Source organism: Antechinus flavipes, chromosome 4, assembly GCF_016432865.1.
Source record: "Antechinus flavipes isolate AdamAnt ecotype Samford, QLD, Australia chromosome 4, AdamAnt_v2, whole genome shotgun sequence".
In the NCBI taxonomy this organism is placed as follows: Eukaryota; Metazoa; Chordata; class Mammalia; order Dasyuromorphia; family Dasyuridae; genus Antechinus; species Antechinus flavipes.
This window is the reverse complement of record NC_067401.1, coordinates 163,726,556-163,740,667: the sequence shown is the minus strand read 5'-3', so window position 1 is coordinate 163,740,667 and position 14,112 is coordinate 163,726,556. Positions and strand designations below refer to the sequence as shown.

The 14,112-nt window shown below is 39.6% G+C and overlaps 1 long non-coding RNA gene across 1 annotated transcript; it reads right to left on the bottom strand.

Annotated features, from left to right (window-relative positions):
- Window positions 1–975: 975 nt before the first annotated feature.
- Window positions 976–12,948, bottom strand: LOC127560610 (uncharacterized). Its single transcript, XR_007953377.1, has 4 exons — window positions 11,712–12,948; window positions 10,863–10,908; window positions 7,474–7,588; window positions 976–1,932 (listed from the first exon to the last, which is right to left on the bottom strand). It is a non-coding gene; the product is annotated as an uncharacterized LOC127560610 (long non-coding RNA).
- Between the last annotated feature and the right edge of the window lie 1,164 nt (window positions 12,949–14,112).

Sequence of the window (14,112 nt, the reverse complement as noted above, 5' to 3'; positions counted from 1 at the left end):
CTCTCCGCCATCTTAACCGGAAGTCCCAAAGAAAGAACACTGGGAAACGAATGTGAACTATCTGCATTTTTGTTTTTCTTCCCGGGTTATTTATACCTTCTGAATCCAATTCTCCCTGTGCAACAAGAGAACTGTTCGGTTCTGCAAACATATATTGTATCTAGGATATACTGCAACATATCCAACATATAAAGGACTGCTTGCCATCTAGGGGAGGGGGTGGAGGGAGGGAGGGAAAAAAAAATTGGAACCACTTTATTTCTCCTGCTCAAAACCCAGAAATCTACATGCATTTGTTTCTTTTTCTTCCTTCTCCTTCTTCCCTCCTCCCTCCTTTTCCTTTCTCCCTCCCTTCTTCCTCCCTGCTTCCTTATCCCCTCCTCCCCTTCCTCCCATCCTTTCCTTCTTTCCCTCCATTCCTCATTTTTCCTTTCCTTTCCCTTTCTTCCTCTCTTCATCCCTCTTTCCCTCCCTCCATTCCTTCCTTCGAGAAAATAAGCAATGATTTGGTTGGTAGAATTGTGAACTGATACCATTCCAGAAAACAATTTGAAATTATGCCCAAAGTGTTATAAAAGTGTGCCTTTGCCAAACTTTTGATCCAGCAGTACTGGGTATTCCAAAAATGATAAAAAATGGAAAAGGGCAAAAAATGGAAAATGGAATGTTAGCATTATATAAGAAATGAACAAGCTCATTTTAGAAAAGCCTGAATTTACATGAACTGATGCTGAGTGGAACAAGCAGAAGGAATAATTTGTTATTCAATCCCAATAGACTTTGGACAGCAAATGCTATCTACATTCAAAAAAGAACTAAGGAGAAAGAATGTAAAACACCATATGCAAAGTTTTTTTTTCTCTCCCCTCTGAAGTTATTCCCTTTTGCTCTGATTTTTCTTTCTCAACATGATTTATAGAGCAATGCATATTACAAATTTACTAAACACTAAAAAAATTAAATTTATTCAATTTTTTAATGTTCAAGATACTGAGCAAACAGGGCATCCAGTGACCCAGAGACCTGGGGAACAATGTTGGCTGGAACTTCATGTTCAATTGGTAATTCTTGATTCTCAATTTCCACATCATCTATCTGGTGAAAAGGGTGGACTGGTGTTTGCAATTTTCCTTTGTAAGGGTGGCTGAGCCTCTTCTTCCTGGGGCCTTTGGCAGGAGTTCCTAAAGCCTGTGGCAGGCAGGTGCTGCAGCCTGAGGGAGGAAGGGGCTGACTGGAGTGGGATGGCTTCCTGTTTGACCTCTCATGGCAGGCAAGGGAGGTCATTGGTCAGCCCAGAGACTGGCCTCTTCTAAGGGTAGGGACTATCCAGGCCGCCCAGCTGCTGACACCATGATGAATGCTGGAGAGGCATCTCTTCCCCCAAGTTTTCAGGGAAAATGTGCTGAGATCGACTGGGGAAGAGGAGTACCCTGGCCCCTTGGTGGAACTTTCTGCCAGGGAGCCCTGCAGGAGCCCTATCTGTGGAGGGCCTACATTTAGCCTGGATGTTGAGGGGAGTTGGTGTGCTTGGGGGGGATCTTTTTCCAAAGATGGCACAATGCCTTCTGTTCGACTGGGGAAGAGGACCTTTTGGCCTGTTGGCAAGAGTTTCTGCCAAGTGTTGGGGCCAAGTCTCTGGAGGGCACACATTCATCTTAGGAGGGGTTGAGCTGAGTCAGCGTGTTTGGTTTTCTTTCTTTTTTTTTTTACTCAATATGTGATAAAGAGGTGAGGTTGACTGAGGAAGAGGAGCACCTTGGCCCATTGGTGGAAGCTTCTGCCAGGCAGTGGGGCCAGTTCTGTGGAGAACAGACATTTAGCCTGGTGGTTGAGTTAGTTTAGTTTTCTTATCCACTATGTGGGGAGATTGACTCGGGGTGAGATCCCCCAGGGCCTGTTGGCAGAGCCTTCTGCCAAACAGCAGGTCCAAGTCTGTGGATGAAGAAGACAACATATGAGTAAAGGGGAAGGAATTAGGAAACGGGGAAGAAAGTGGGTGGCGCAGATAGGAAAGATACTTTGGACAAACTAACAGCAAGAATTTGTGATGATCAGATAGGGAAGAATTGGTTCTTCCTAGTGCTTTAGTGATCCAAATAGATCCTAATAGACTGTGGACCAAAAATGCCATCTGTATTCAGAAAAAGAACTAAGGAGAAAAAATGTAAAGCACCATGTACTATGTTCACTTTTTTTTTTTTTTCTGTCTCCCACGATTGTTCCCTTTTGCTTTGATTTTTCTCTCCTAACAGGATTCATAAAGTAATGCTTATTAAAAACAAATTTACTAAATACCCCCCAAAATTAAAATTATGTTTTATTTTCCAAACAATAGAACAATAATTATAGGATAACAATATAGGGCAATACAACAATAGGAAGGTCAGTACTTTTGACCTCCGATACCCTTGGCATCCAATGAGTCAGAGACCCAGGGACCAAGGCTAGCTTCATTTCTTTTAAAAATTTTTTATTAAAGTTTCTTATTTACAAAACATATGCATGGGTAATTTTTTAACAAAGTCTTCTGTACCAAATTATTCCCTCCTTCCCCCAACTCCCTCCCCTAGATGGCAGGTAGTCCAATACATGTTAAATATGTTAAAATATATGTTAAATTCAATATATGTATACATATTCATACAGTTATCATGCTATAAAAGTAAAAACGCAAGCAGGTGTAAATGGCTCTCTTCATCACTGAATAATTGGAACTGGTTTGAATCATCTCATTGTTGAAAAGAGTCATGTCCAACAGAATTGATCATCCTATAGTCTTGTTGCCATGTATAATGATTTCCTGGTTCTACATATTTCACTTAGCATCAGTTCATGTAAGATTCTCCAGGCCTTTCTGAAATCATCCAGCTAGTCATTTCTTACAGAAAAAGATTTTATACTATTCATATATCATAATTTATTCAGCCATCTCCAACTGATTGGCATCCATTCAGTTTTAAGTTTCTTGCCACTACAAAAAGGGCTGCCACAAACATTTTTGCACGTCTGGGTCCTTTTCCCTTTATTAAGATCTCTTTGGGATATAAACCCAGTAGAAACACTGCTAGATAAAGGTATACACAGTTTGATAACTTTTTGGGCATAGTTCCAAATTGCTCTTCAGAATTGTTGGATCCATTCACAGTTCTACCAACAATGTATCAGTGTCCCAGTTCTCCCACATCTCCAAAATTTGTCATCTTTTCCTCTCATCTTAGCTAATATGACAGATGTGTAGGGATATCTTAGAGATATCTTAATTTGAATTTCTCTGATCAATAGTGATTTGGAGCACCTTTCATATGGACTACAAATAGTTTCAATTTCTTCATCTGAAAATTGTTTATATCCTTTGACCATTGATCAATTGAAAAATTGCTTGACTTCCTATAAAGTTGAGTCAATTCTCTATTTTAGAAATGAGGCCTTTATCAGAAACTTGGAATGTAAAATGTTTTCCCAGTTTATTGCTTCTTTTCTAATCTTGTATGCATTAGTTTTGTATGTATAAAAACTTTTTAACTTAATATAATAAAAATTATTTGTGATCAATAATGATCTCCAGTTCTTTGGTCACAAATTCCTTCCTCCTCCAAAAATCATAGAGGTAAATTATCCTATGTTCTTTAATTTGTTTACAATATCATTATGTTTAGATCATGAACCCATTTTGATCTTGGTATACGGTGTTAAGTGTGGGTCAATGCCTAGTTTCTGACACACTAGTCTCCGATTTTCCCAGCTATTTTTGTCAAATAGTGAATTCTTATTCCAAAAAGCTGGGGTCTTTGGGTTTGTCAAATACTAGATTGCTATAGTCACTATTTTGTTCTGTGAATTTAACTTATTCCACTGATCAACTGTTTTTCTTAGCCAGTACCAAATGTTTTTGATGATTGCTGCTTTATAATGTACTTTTAGATCTGGTACAGCTAAGCCACCTTAATTTGCTTTCAATTCCCTTGAAATTCTTACCTTTTATTCTTCCAGGTGAATTTTGTTATTTTTTGGGGGTCAGTAAAATAGTTTCTTGAGAGTGTGAATGGTATAACACTAAATAGATTAATTTAGGTAGAATTGTCATCTTTATTATATTTGCTGGATCTATGTAAGAGCACTTGATATTTTTCCAATTGTTTAGATGTGACTTTGTGTGGAAAGTATTTTGTAGTTTTGCTCATATAGTTCCTGATTTTCCCTTTGCAGATAAGATTCCCAAGTATTTTATATTATTGACAGTTATTTTAAATGGAATTTCTCTTTGTATCTCTGTTGGATTTTATTAGTGCTGTATAAAAATGCTGATTTATGTGAATTTATTTTGTATCCTGCAACTTTGCTAAAGTTGTAGATTAATTCTAATAGTTTTTTAGTTGATTCTCTAAGATTCTCTAAGTATACCATCTTTTCTGCAAAGAGTGATAATTTGGTTTCATTACCTATTCTAATTCCTCTAATATCTTTGTTTTCTCTAATTGTGAAAGCTAGCATTCCTGATACATATTGAATATTAATGGTGATAGTGAGCAACCTTATTTCACTTCACCTCTGTTCTTGCTGGGAATGGTTCCAGTTTATCCCGATTACATTATCAGGTTTGCTGGTGGTTTTAAATAGATGCTACTATTTTAAGGAAAAGTCCATTTATTTCTATATGTTCTAGTGTTTTTAATAGGAATGAGTGTTGGAGTTTATCAAATGCTTTTTCTGCATCTATTGAGATAATCATATGGTTTTTGTTAATTTGGTTATTGATATAGTCAATTATGGTAATAGTTTTCCTAATATTAAACTAGCCCTGCATTCCTCTTACATCCTGGGAATGATTTTCTGTAATCTCTTTACCAATATTTTAAGATTTTTGCATCAATATTCATTAGGGAGATTAGTTTATAATTTTCTTTCTCTGTTTTGATACCTGGTTGAGGTATCAGTACCATGGCTGTGTTATAAAAGAAATTTGTTAGAAGTCCTTCATATAGTATTGGAGTTAATTGTTCTTCAAATGTTTGGTAGAATTCACCTGGTCCTGGGGATTTTTTCTTAAGAAAGTTAATAGCTTGTTCTATTTTTCTAAAATGGGACTATTTAAGTAATTTATTTCCTCTTCTGTTAATCTGGGCAATCTATATTTTTGTAGGTATTCCTTCATTGCACTTTTGGGCAAAATAACTCCTAATTATTGCTCCAATTTTCTCTTCATTAGTGGAAAGTTCTCCCTTTTCACTTTTGAGACTAACAATGTGATTTTCTTTCCTTTTCCTAACTACAGGTTAATCTATTTTTTTGATTTTTTCCATAAAACCAACTTAATTTATTAATTCAAGAGTTTTTTACTTTCAATTTTATTAATCTCTCCTTTTATTTTTAGAATTTCAAGTTTGGTATTTGATTGGGGGTTTTCAATTTCTTCTTTTTCTAGCTTTTAAATTGCAAATCCAATTTATTGATCTTCTCTTTCTCAACTTTATGCTGGTAAGCATCTAGAGAGATAAAATTTTTCCTCATTCCCCTTTGGCTGCATCCCACAAATTTTGATATGTTGTCACTATTGTTATTCTCTTGAATGAAATTGTTGATTGTGTCTATGATTTGCTGTTTCACCCATTCATTCTTCAGGATGAGATTATTTACAATTACTTGTTTGCCTTTTCTCCTGGCCTTTTATGAATATAATTTTTATTGCATCATGATCTGAAAAAAATTGCATTTACTATTTCTGCCTTTCTGTACTTGATTTTGATTTTGAGGTCTTTATGTCCTAATATATAATCAATTTTGGTATAGATTCCATAAACTTCCAAGAAGAAAGTGTACTCTTTTTGTCTCCATTCAATTTTCTCCAAAGATCTATCATACCTAACTTTTCTAGTATTCTATTTACCACTAACTTATTTTGTGGTTTGATTTATCTAGTTCTGAGAGAGCAAGATTGAGATCTCCCATAATAATGGGAGTCTTTTTGCTGTCTATTTCTTCTTGCACCTCTCAACTTCTGCTTTAAGAATTTAGATGGCCATACCATTTGGTGCATGTATATTTAGTATTGATATTGCTTCCTTATCCATGGTACCCTTTAGCGAGATATAGTTTCCTTTCTTATCTCTTTTAATTAGATCAATTTTTGCTTTTGCTTGATCTGAGATCAGGATGACTACCCCTGCTTTTCTGTACTTCACTGTTATGGGCCAGAACTCTGAACTTGAAACAAAGGATTCTTACAAGGTACTAAGTCAGTGGAATTGATAAGAGACACCAGTTATCTAATTTAGCATGGTTCAGTATGATTGATTTAAGAAGACATTGGCCAGAACCTGAAACAAGATACTAAGTGGATTTGAGGAGACAATGGTTAAATCTACTTTAGCAATGATTTAATCCTACAACAAATAATGATTTCCTAGTGATATAATGATTGGTGTATACCCAGTGTGGGACATTTAAGGAAGACGCTCTCTTGAAACCAGAAGGAGAACTAGGGAAGACAGACGCCATGGTGGCAGTCCTCCTGCCTCTCCCACAAAACCAAGACACATTCAGGAGGACCTCAAGAAGCTGGCAGAAGCAGAGAAGACAAAGGACTGGCAGTAAAAGCTTAAACTCTCAGAACCAAAGAGAGAGATAGGCCTCTAAGAAAGCTAACTGGGACCCAGGAAAGGAGACAAGACTTGGAAAGAGACAATAAAGGGTTTAGACTTTAATTCCTGACTGCACTTTTGGTGATTACAGAACTGAAACAAAGGCTGCCTCCAGAGACCCCAAGAAAACCCCAATAAAAGAATATTACATTTTAGAAAAGAATATTACATTTCACCTGAAGCATATAGATTCAGTTCCAGCATCGCTCTGTTTTAAATGTGTTTCCTGTAAACAGCATAATGTAGGATTCTGGCTTTTAATCCAGTCTGTTATCCACTTATGCTTTACCCCATTCACATTTATGGTTAAAACTACTAATTCTGTATTTCCTGCCATCTTATTAACCCCAAATTATACTTTTCTTTTTCCTTTTCTCCTTTCCCTCCTCCCCAGTAGTTTTATGAACACCACTTGCCTCAATCAGCCCTCCCCTTTTAGAGTCCCTCTCCCTTTCTTATACCTTTCCCTTATTATTTTTGTTTCCCTTTCTATTTAGCCTATCTTTCCCTTTTTGTCTTTCCCCTCCCACTTTTCTATAAGGTGTGAGAAGTTTCTTGGTAATCAAATTTGTTTATTATTTTCTCTTTGAGCCAAATCTGATGAGAGTAACATTCACACAATGTTTATCCCACTCACTTTCCCTCAATTATAACAAGTTTTCTTTGCCTCTTCCTGAGATGTAATTTCCCTCATTTTACCTCCACTTTCCCCTTTTTCCAGTACAATCCCCTTTCTACTTTTTGTTTTTTATATTGTAACAGTAAAATCAAATTGTACATGCACTCTCTATGTATACCCATTAACTGAAATCTAGTTCTCAAGTGTTCTTTTTACCTTTTTATGCTGCTCTTGAGTTCTGTATTTGGAGGTCAAATTTTTTGTTTAGCTCTGGTCTTTTCATCAGTAATAAATGGAATTCACCTGTTTCACTGAATGTCCATCTTCTTCCCTGAAAGAAAATGCTTAGTTTAGCAGGGTAATTTCTTTGTTTCATTCCAAGTTCCTTTGCCTTTCAGAATATCAGATTCCAAACCCTTTAATTTTTTAAGGTGAAAGCTGCTAGGTCCTGTGTAATACTTATTGTGGCTCTTTGGTATTTGAATTGTGTTTTTCTGGCTGCTTGTAATTTTTTTTTTCTTGGTCCGATAATTCTAAAATGTAGTCACAAGATTCCTTAAGAGTTTTCATTTTGGGTTCTCAGGAGATGTTTGGTGAATTCATTCAATGGCTATTTTATCTTCTGATTCAAATAACATCCAGGCAGTTCTCTTTGATGATTTCTTGAAAAATAGTTGTCTAGGCTCTTTTTTCATCATAGTTTTCAGAGAGTCCCTTTTAGTATCTCTTTTAGATCTATTTTTTAGGTCAGTTTTCCCAATTAGATATTTTACATTTTTTTTCCTATTTTTTTCCTTTTTGATTTTGCTTGACTGATTGTCTCATTGAGTCATTCATTTCCATTTGTTCAGTTCTGATTTTAGTGAATTTTTTTCATTTACTTTTACTTATTTGCATTTGTCCAATTGACTTTTTGAATGAGTTGTTTTGTTCTATGGAATTTTTTTCCATTTCACAAATTCTGTTTGTTAATAAGTTTTGTTTTTCTATTGCACAAATTTCTGTTTCACAAATTTTTCGGGGAGTTGTTTCCTTTTTCTATTTTGTCAAATAACTCTTTTAATTAGTTATATGCTTTTTCCATTTCACTTAAGACTATTTTGTGTTGCCTTTTTCAAACCCTCTTGGCAGTTTCCTTTCCCCATTTTTCTTTTCTGTCTTCTAAGATCTTTTATAATTTCTTCTAGGAGGGTCTTGTTTGATGGGGCCAATTTATGTCACCTTTGGGACTTCATCTGGAGATGATCAGTGTTTAGTCTCCTCAGGGTTTGAAAATGGTTCTTCTCTTTCACTATAAAAACTGTTTACAATCAGAGTTCTTACTGCTTTTTTATTTTATTTTATTTTTTTAAGTTGAGATCTGTTTTAGCGGTAAGGGTCCAAAGGTCGTCAGCAAGTAGCAGCAGCTGCACTGGATCAGTATTTACTGATGAGTGCTAGGTGGGCGTGGCCATGTCCAGTGAGATTATGGCATTTTGGGGTTCACTATTTACCTTTGGTGAGGAATTTTTTTTCTAACTTCTCTGCTGAAGTACTGGGCTTGCAGCCAGGGCAGAGTATCCAACACTACTTCTGTAGATTTTCTCCACAGCTCAGGGTCCACACTGCCCTGGCTGTGCTGCCTGCACTGGTGTCTGTACTCAGCTTGCTTGCACTTGGCCTACCTACCTCTGTGCCTCAGAAAACAGATCTTTTTTTGGGCAATCTTTGAAATTATCTTTTGCTGGTCATTTGTTGCACTCCCAATACTTGTGGATACTGCTATTACTAATATGAGCTAATTCAGAGACTGAATTTGGTAATTAGTCTGAGGGCTGTGGGATAAGGTCACAAAGAAACCTGTGCCCAGAAACCTGTGTCCTCTCTGCCATCCTGGCTCTATCCCTGGCACTGGGCTGGCTTCATTTGGAAGTGGGCAGGGCGAGCTTCTTGGGTCTGGGGCTTTGGTGGAGTCCCTAAAACCTATGGCAGGCAGGGGCTCCAAATTGCATAGAGGGAGATAGAGAGGGAAGGTGGTTCCCTTTCTGCCCCAGCCTTGCAGGGGAGGTAAATGCTCTTTGGCGTAGCCAACATCTATCTATTCCTTCAAGTTTTGAGGAGAAATGAGGGGAAATGGCCTGGAGAAGAGGAGCGCTGTGGCCGGTTGGCACAGGCTTCTGGGGTTTGCGGGAGCCATCTCTGTGCAGCCATCACATTCAGTTGGACTGTTTGCCCTGGAGTTTGGGGGGCCCTTTTCCCATAAGGGCGAAACTCGCTGCCTGGGGATGCCTTGGCCTTTGGGGAGAGGCTTCTGCCATAGGAGAGTGGGGCCAAGTCTGTGGATGAAGAAGGCAATATAGGAGCCAAGGGAGAGAAATCAGGAAATAGAAGAGGATGGGTGGCAAAGACAGCAGCACTACAGGGAGCAGAGAGGGACTCAGAGATGCCTGGCCTTTGGCTTAGAGCTGGACCCTCTCCTACTTGCTCTTGCTTGTGCTGTCCCACCTTTCACACTTGAGGAAGCCCAAGGGACAACTTCCTTACTTTCAATTTTCCTTGTAAACCACTTGTTGGTACAGATTTGTTTGCATGCAGACTGGGAGGTTCCCCCATGCCAGGGACTGGCTTGGGCCTATCCCTCCCACCCCCAGGGCTTAGTCCAGCCTTTGATCCACAGTAGAAAATGAATGCTTTTGGATATTCTTTCTCCTAAGCTCTCTGCACTCTGGCTTCTCTCCTCCTCATTCAGATGAGTTTTACTCATTGAAATGAAAAGTGACTGATAACCTCTATAGTACAAAAGCTGAAAGAACACAGTCTAATTCTGACCCTTCAGCATCTCTCTGGCAGCATTTTGGGGAGTGACTGCCTTTTCTTCTCCTTCAGGAGACTCTCTTTTCAGAGTTTTCACGATTCTGCTCTCTCTGGGTTCTTTACTGACTGGGGTGTCCTGCTTGGCTCTTTGACTGGATCTTTATTCATGTCATGGCCCCTGGGCATGATCCCCTTATGCCTCTGTCATCATTCATCTTTTGGCTCTGTGTGCTCCTACTTGGATGTCCTGGAAATGGATGTGGTCCCCAATTGTCATCTCTAGGCAAAACACTCCCAGGTATATTGATGGGGCTCTAGTCTGCCTCCTCAGTTGTGCTCCCCAATTCCCATATGGCATCTGTTGCACATTTTTTATTGGATGCCCAATTTGCAACTCAATATCCATGTGTCCAAAACACATTGCATAATCTTAGTCCCCCAAACTCTCCCCTTGTCTGAAATTCTCAACTCCAAGCACCCAGCTTTGCAGGATCAGGCATCCCCTACCCTTTGCTCTTACTTAGCCCACAGTTCATCCATTTAGTTATGCAGGTTCTAAGTCCTTCCTCTACAACACTCTTCCCCCACAAGCTTGCTCTCCTTTACTCACCTTGCTATCAACCTCAGGACCCTGTACACCTCTTTCCTAAAGGACTCCCACTGTTCTATTAGGATTATGCCTTCTCATGTGCCTGTCTATAAATTGTATTTTTCTGGTGGGTTCTAGTTTATGTATTTGTTGACCTCCCATTTCCAATGAAGTTTTTGTATCTTGAACAAGTATTGCTAAATGGTATTTGATTGATTCTCACCCTTGGGAAGTATCCTGTTTCTTCTCCCCATTGAGCTGCAGATTTCCTGGGGGGAAAAGATGTCAACAAATAAGTCCTAAAAGCTTTTATTACAACAACTACCCCCCCATCCATCCAACTAAAGGAGGAGCCGTCCCCACAAGGCCCTAAGGTAGCACAGCCCAGGCATTGCTTTTCAGGGTTTACAATGGTTGGGCAGTAAGTAGAGCCCGCCCCAACACAATGGATGCAAGTGATCAATTCTTTCCCATTCCTTTCCCCATTTCCCCCTTTCTCCATTCCATTTTGCCTCTCTCATCATTAAAGGAAATGGAAGGGAGGCAACTGAGACACTCCCTTGTGTGACCACAGGAAAAATTAAAGAGGATGAATGATTATGGCAAAGTGTCTGAATGTCAACAGGATTTATCTCCAAAGGTCAAGTTCATTTATTGGCTATGATTTCAGGTGGCATTTTCTTAATATAGGATGGGTAGGTTCTCTCAGATTGCCCAAATCACAAAATGGGAGTGTATTTGAAATATTTTTTGACACACAACAGGAAATAAGATGTGAGGATTTGAGAATATAAGAGAGAATTCTGAAAGCTGGGATGGGAACCAATGCACTAATGAACCTGAGAGATCCACAGGATGTTGTGAAATCAAAGAATATGAAACCAAAATTCTGTTATAAACAGTTTCTTGAAAAGGAAATTTATTGTGATATCTTTTGCCTTTTCACTTCTGTTCTGCTGAGATGGCACAATATTTTTTACTTTGTTATTTCTATGGTTTTTCTGCTTTTCAGTTAGTTTTTTTTTTTAATTTGGAAGTGAAGTTAATATTAATTGAAAAGAAATACACCTACCTGGACTGCTCTTCTCCTGAAGGGACCACTGTCCTCAACATGTGTGATTACTTCGGCTGCTCCAGACATTCAGAAAAAGTTGTACAAGATAACCATAGGACCACAATTTCCCCAGACCCAGCTGTGGGGAAAGCTTGGACAGTTTTGAACAGTAGTTAAAAACAGTTACTGACCAACAGTTATGAACCATTTAGAAAACTGCCCAGGGGCTTCAGAACATTCTAGAAGCTCCAACCCATCTCTGTTGCTGGCTAGCAAAGGCTAATCCACTATCGGGCCCTCCTAGTAGATCCTCCCAATTTAATTCTCTGCCTGTGTCCCCCTCGTCACCTGCCGCCCTGTTTCCTGACCCTACACAGTCCAGTGCTATTATTCGTAGCAGTGAGGAAACTTTACATTGTCTGCTCTAGGTGAGATGCTTCTCTCCACAACCTACATGGCGAATGGTTCACTGATGGGTCCAGTTTTGGGGAAGATGGGCACAGAAAGCTACGAGACTCCATGGTGACGCTCAGAAGGACTTTGGAGGCTAAACCGCTTCCCTGGGGAATCTCTGCTCAGAAGGCGAGCTCATTGTCCTCCACAAAGCTTGAAAATGGGGAAAAGACTGAGAGGGAACTTCTATACTGATTCCAGGGGCTCCCATGCTCACTGGGACAACAGAACGGCAAAGAAAGGGGAATCCGGCCAGCCAGGACTTCACCATGAAGGGTGCAGGGGAAATTCGAGATTGACTGCAAGCCGTGGCCCCACGCAGAGAGTCGTCTGTAATGTTGGGAAAAGGACATCAGAGGGGCACTCATCCCCCCTGAGAGGTCACAGACTTGCCCAATCAGCTATGGGGCTGCTGCACGTTTACCCTTAGGCACCACAGCCCTGCTCTCCAAGCTCCCCGACTCTTAGCCACCTTCTCAGAGTTCCCAGGGACAGCCCCATGCTAAAGAACGAAAGGGCACATCATCTTTCCCCCCTCTGGGGGCTTTCAACTCCCTCTGGCCCAATTCCACTCCCACAGGCAAGCCAGCATCCACTTCTCTTTGATCTGCAGCCAGCTGCTCCCTTGGGAAAGAACAGCCTCCACTCCCTGTGTCCAACCTGCGGCCTCCCTGGACACAAGCTGGCAGCGATCCTTAGGCCGTTTTGTCAGCCTGGCCAATATGTGCCCAAGGAAAGCCTGATGGTGCTGGGGACCACCCCTCCCCCGCAGCCCTCCCTTGGAACACCTGCTCCCAGGAAGCCTCCCCCCCACCCCCTGCCAGATTGACTTTGCTCAGAGGCCCCATGGCAAGGCTCTCGAACCACTTGTGGTTTCGGTGGAGATCTTTTCCATTTTGACCATATTTTGGCATGGGGTGTGAGATGCACACCCCATGGGTCGAAGCCGAGTTTCTGAGATGTGATTTTCCACTTTTCCCTGAGATTTATTATCAAATAGTGAGTTTTTATACCAGAAGTTGGAGTTTGGGGCTTTATCAAATACTATGTAACTATAGACCTTGATCACTGTCATCTATTCCTCTGATCAACCACTCTGTTAGCTAAGAGCAAATGGTTCTGAGCTGCTTCATAATATACTTATAGGTTTGGGAATACTAAGTCACCATCCTTTTTCATTTTCTTTCTTTTTTACTTAAGCTTTTAATTTTCAAAACATAGAAATGGATAATTTTTCAACCTTAATGTTTACAAAACCTTATGTTCCAAATTTTGCTCCCTTTGTCCCCACTCCTTCCTCTAGATGGCAAGCAATCCAATATATGTTAAATATGCTAAACTATATTAAATTCAGTATATGTATATACATTTATACACTTATCATGCTGCACAAAAAATAATCAGATCTAAAAGGAAAAAAAATGAGAAAAAACCAAAATGTAAGCAAACAACAAAAGGAGTGAAGATGCTACATTGTGATCCACTTTCAGTTCCTAATTCCCTCTCTCTGAGTGTAGAAGGCTGTCTTTATCACAGGATCATTGGAATTGTCCTGAATCATCTCATTGTTGAAAAGAGCCACGACCATCAGAATTGATCATTATAAAGTATTGTTGTTGAGTATATAATGCTCATTTTACTCAGCATCAGTTCATGTAAGTCTCTCTAGGCCTCTCTGAAACCATCCTGCTGGTCATTTCTTACAGAACAATAATATTCCATAATATTCATATACCCCAATTTATTCAGCCATTCTCCAACTGATGGGCATCCACTCAGTTTCCAGTTTCTGGCCACTACAACGAGGGCTGCCTCCAACATTTTTGCACACGTGGGTCCCTTTTTCTCTTTTATGATCTCTTTGGCATATAAGCGCAGCAGTATTACTGTTGGATCAAAGAGTGTACACATGCTATGCTCTGTGGGCATAGTTTCAAATTGTTCACCAGAGTGGTTGGATCAGTTC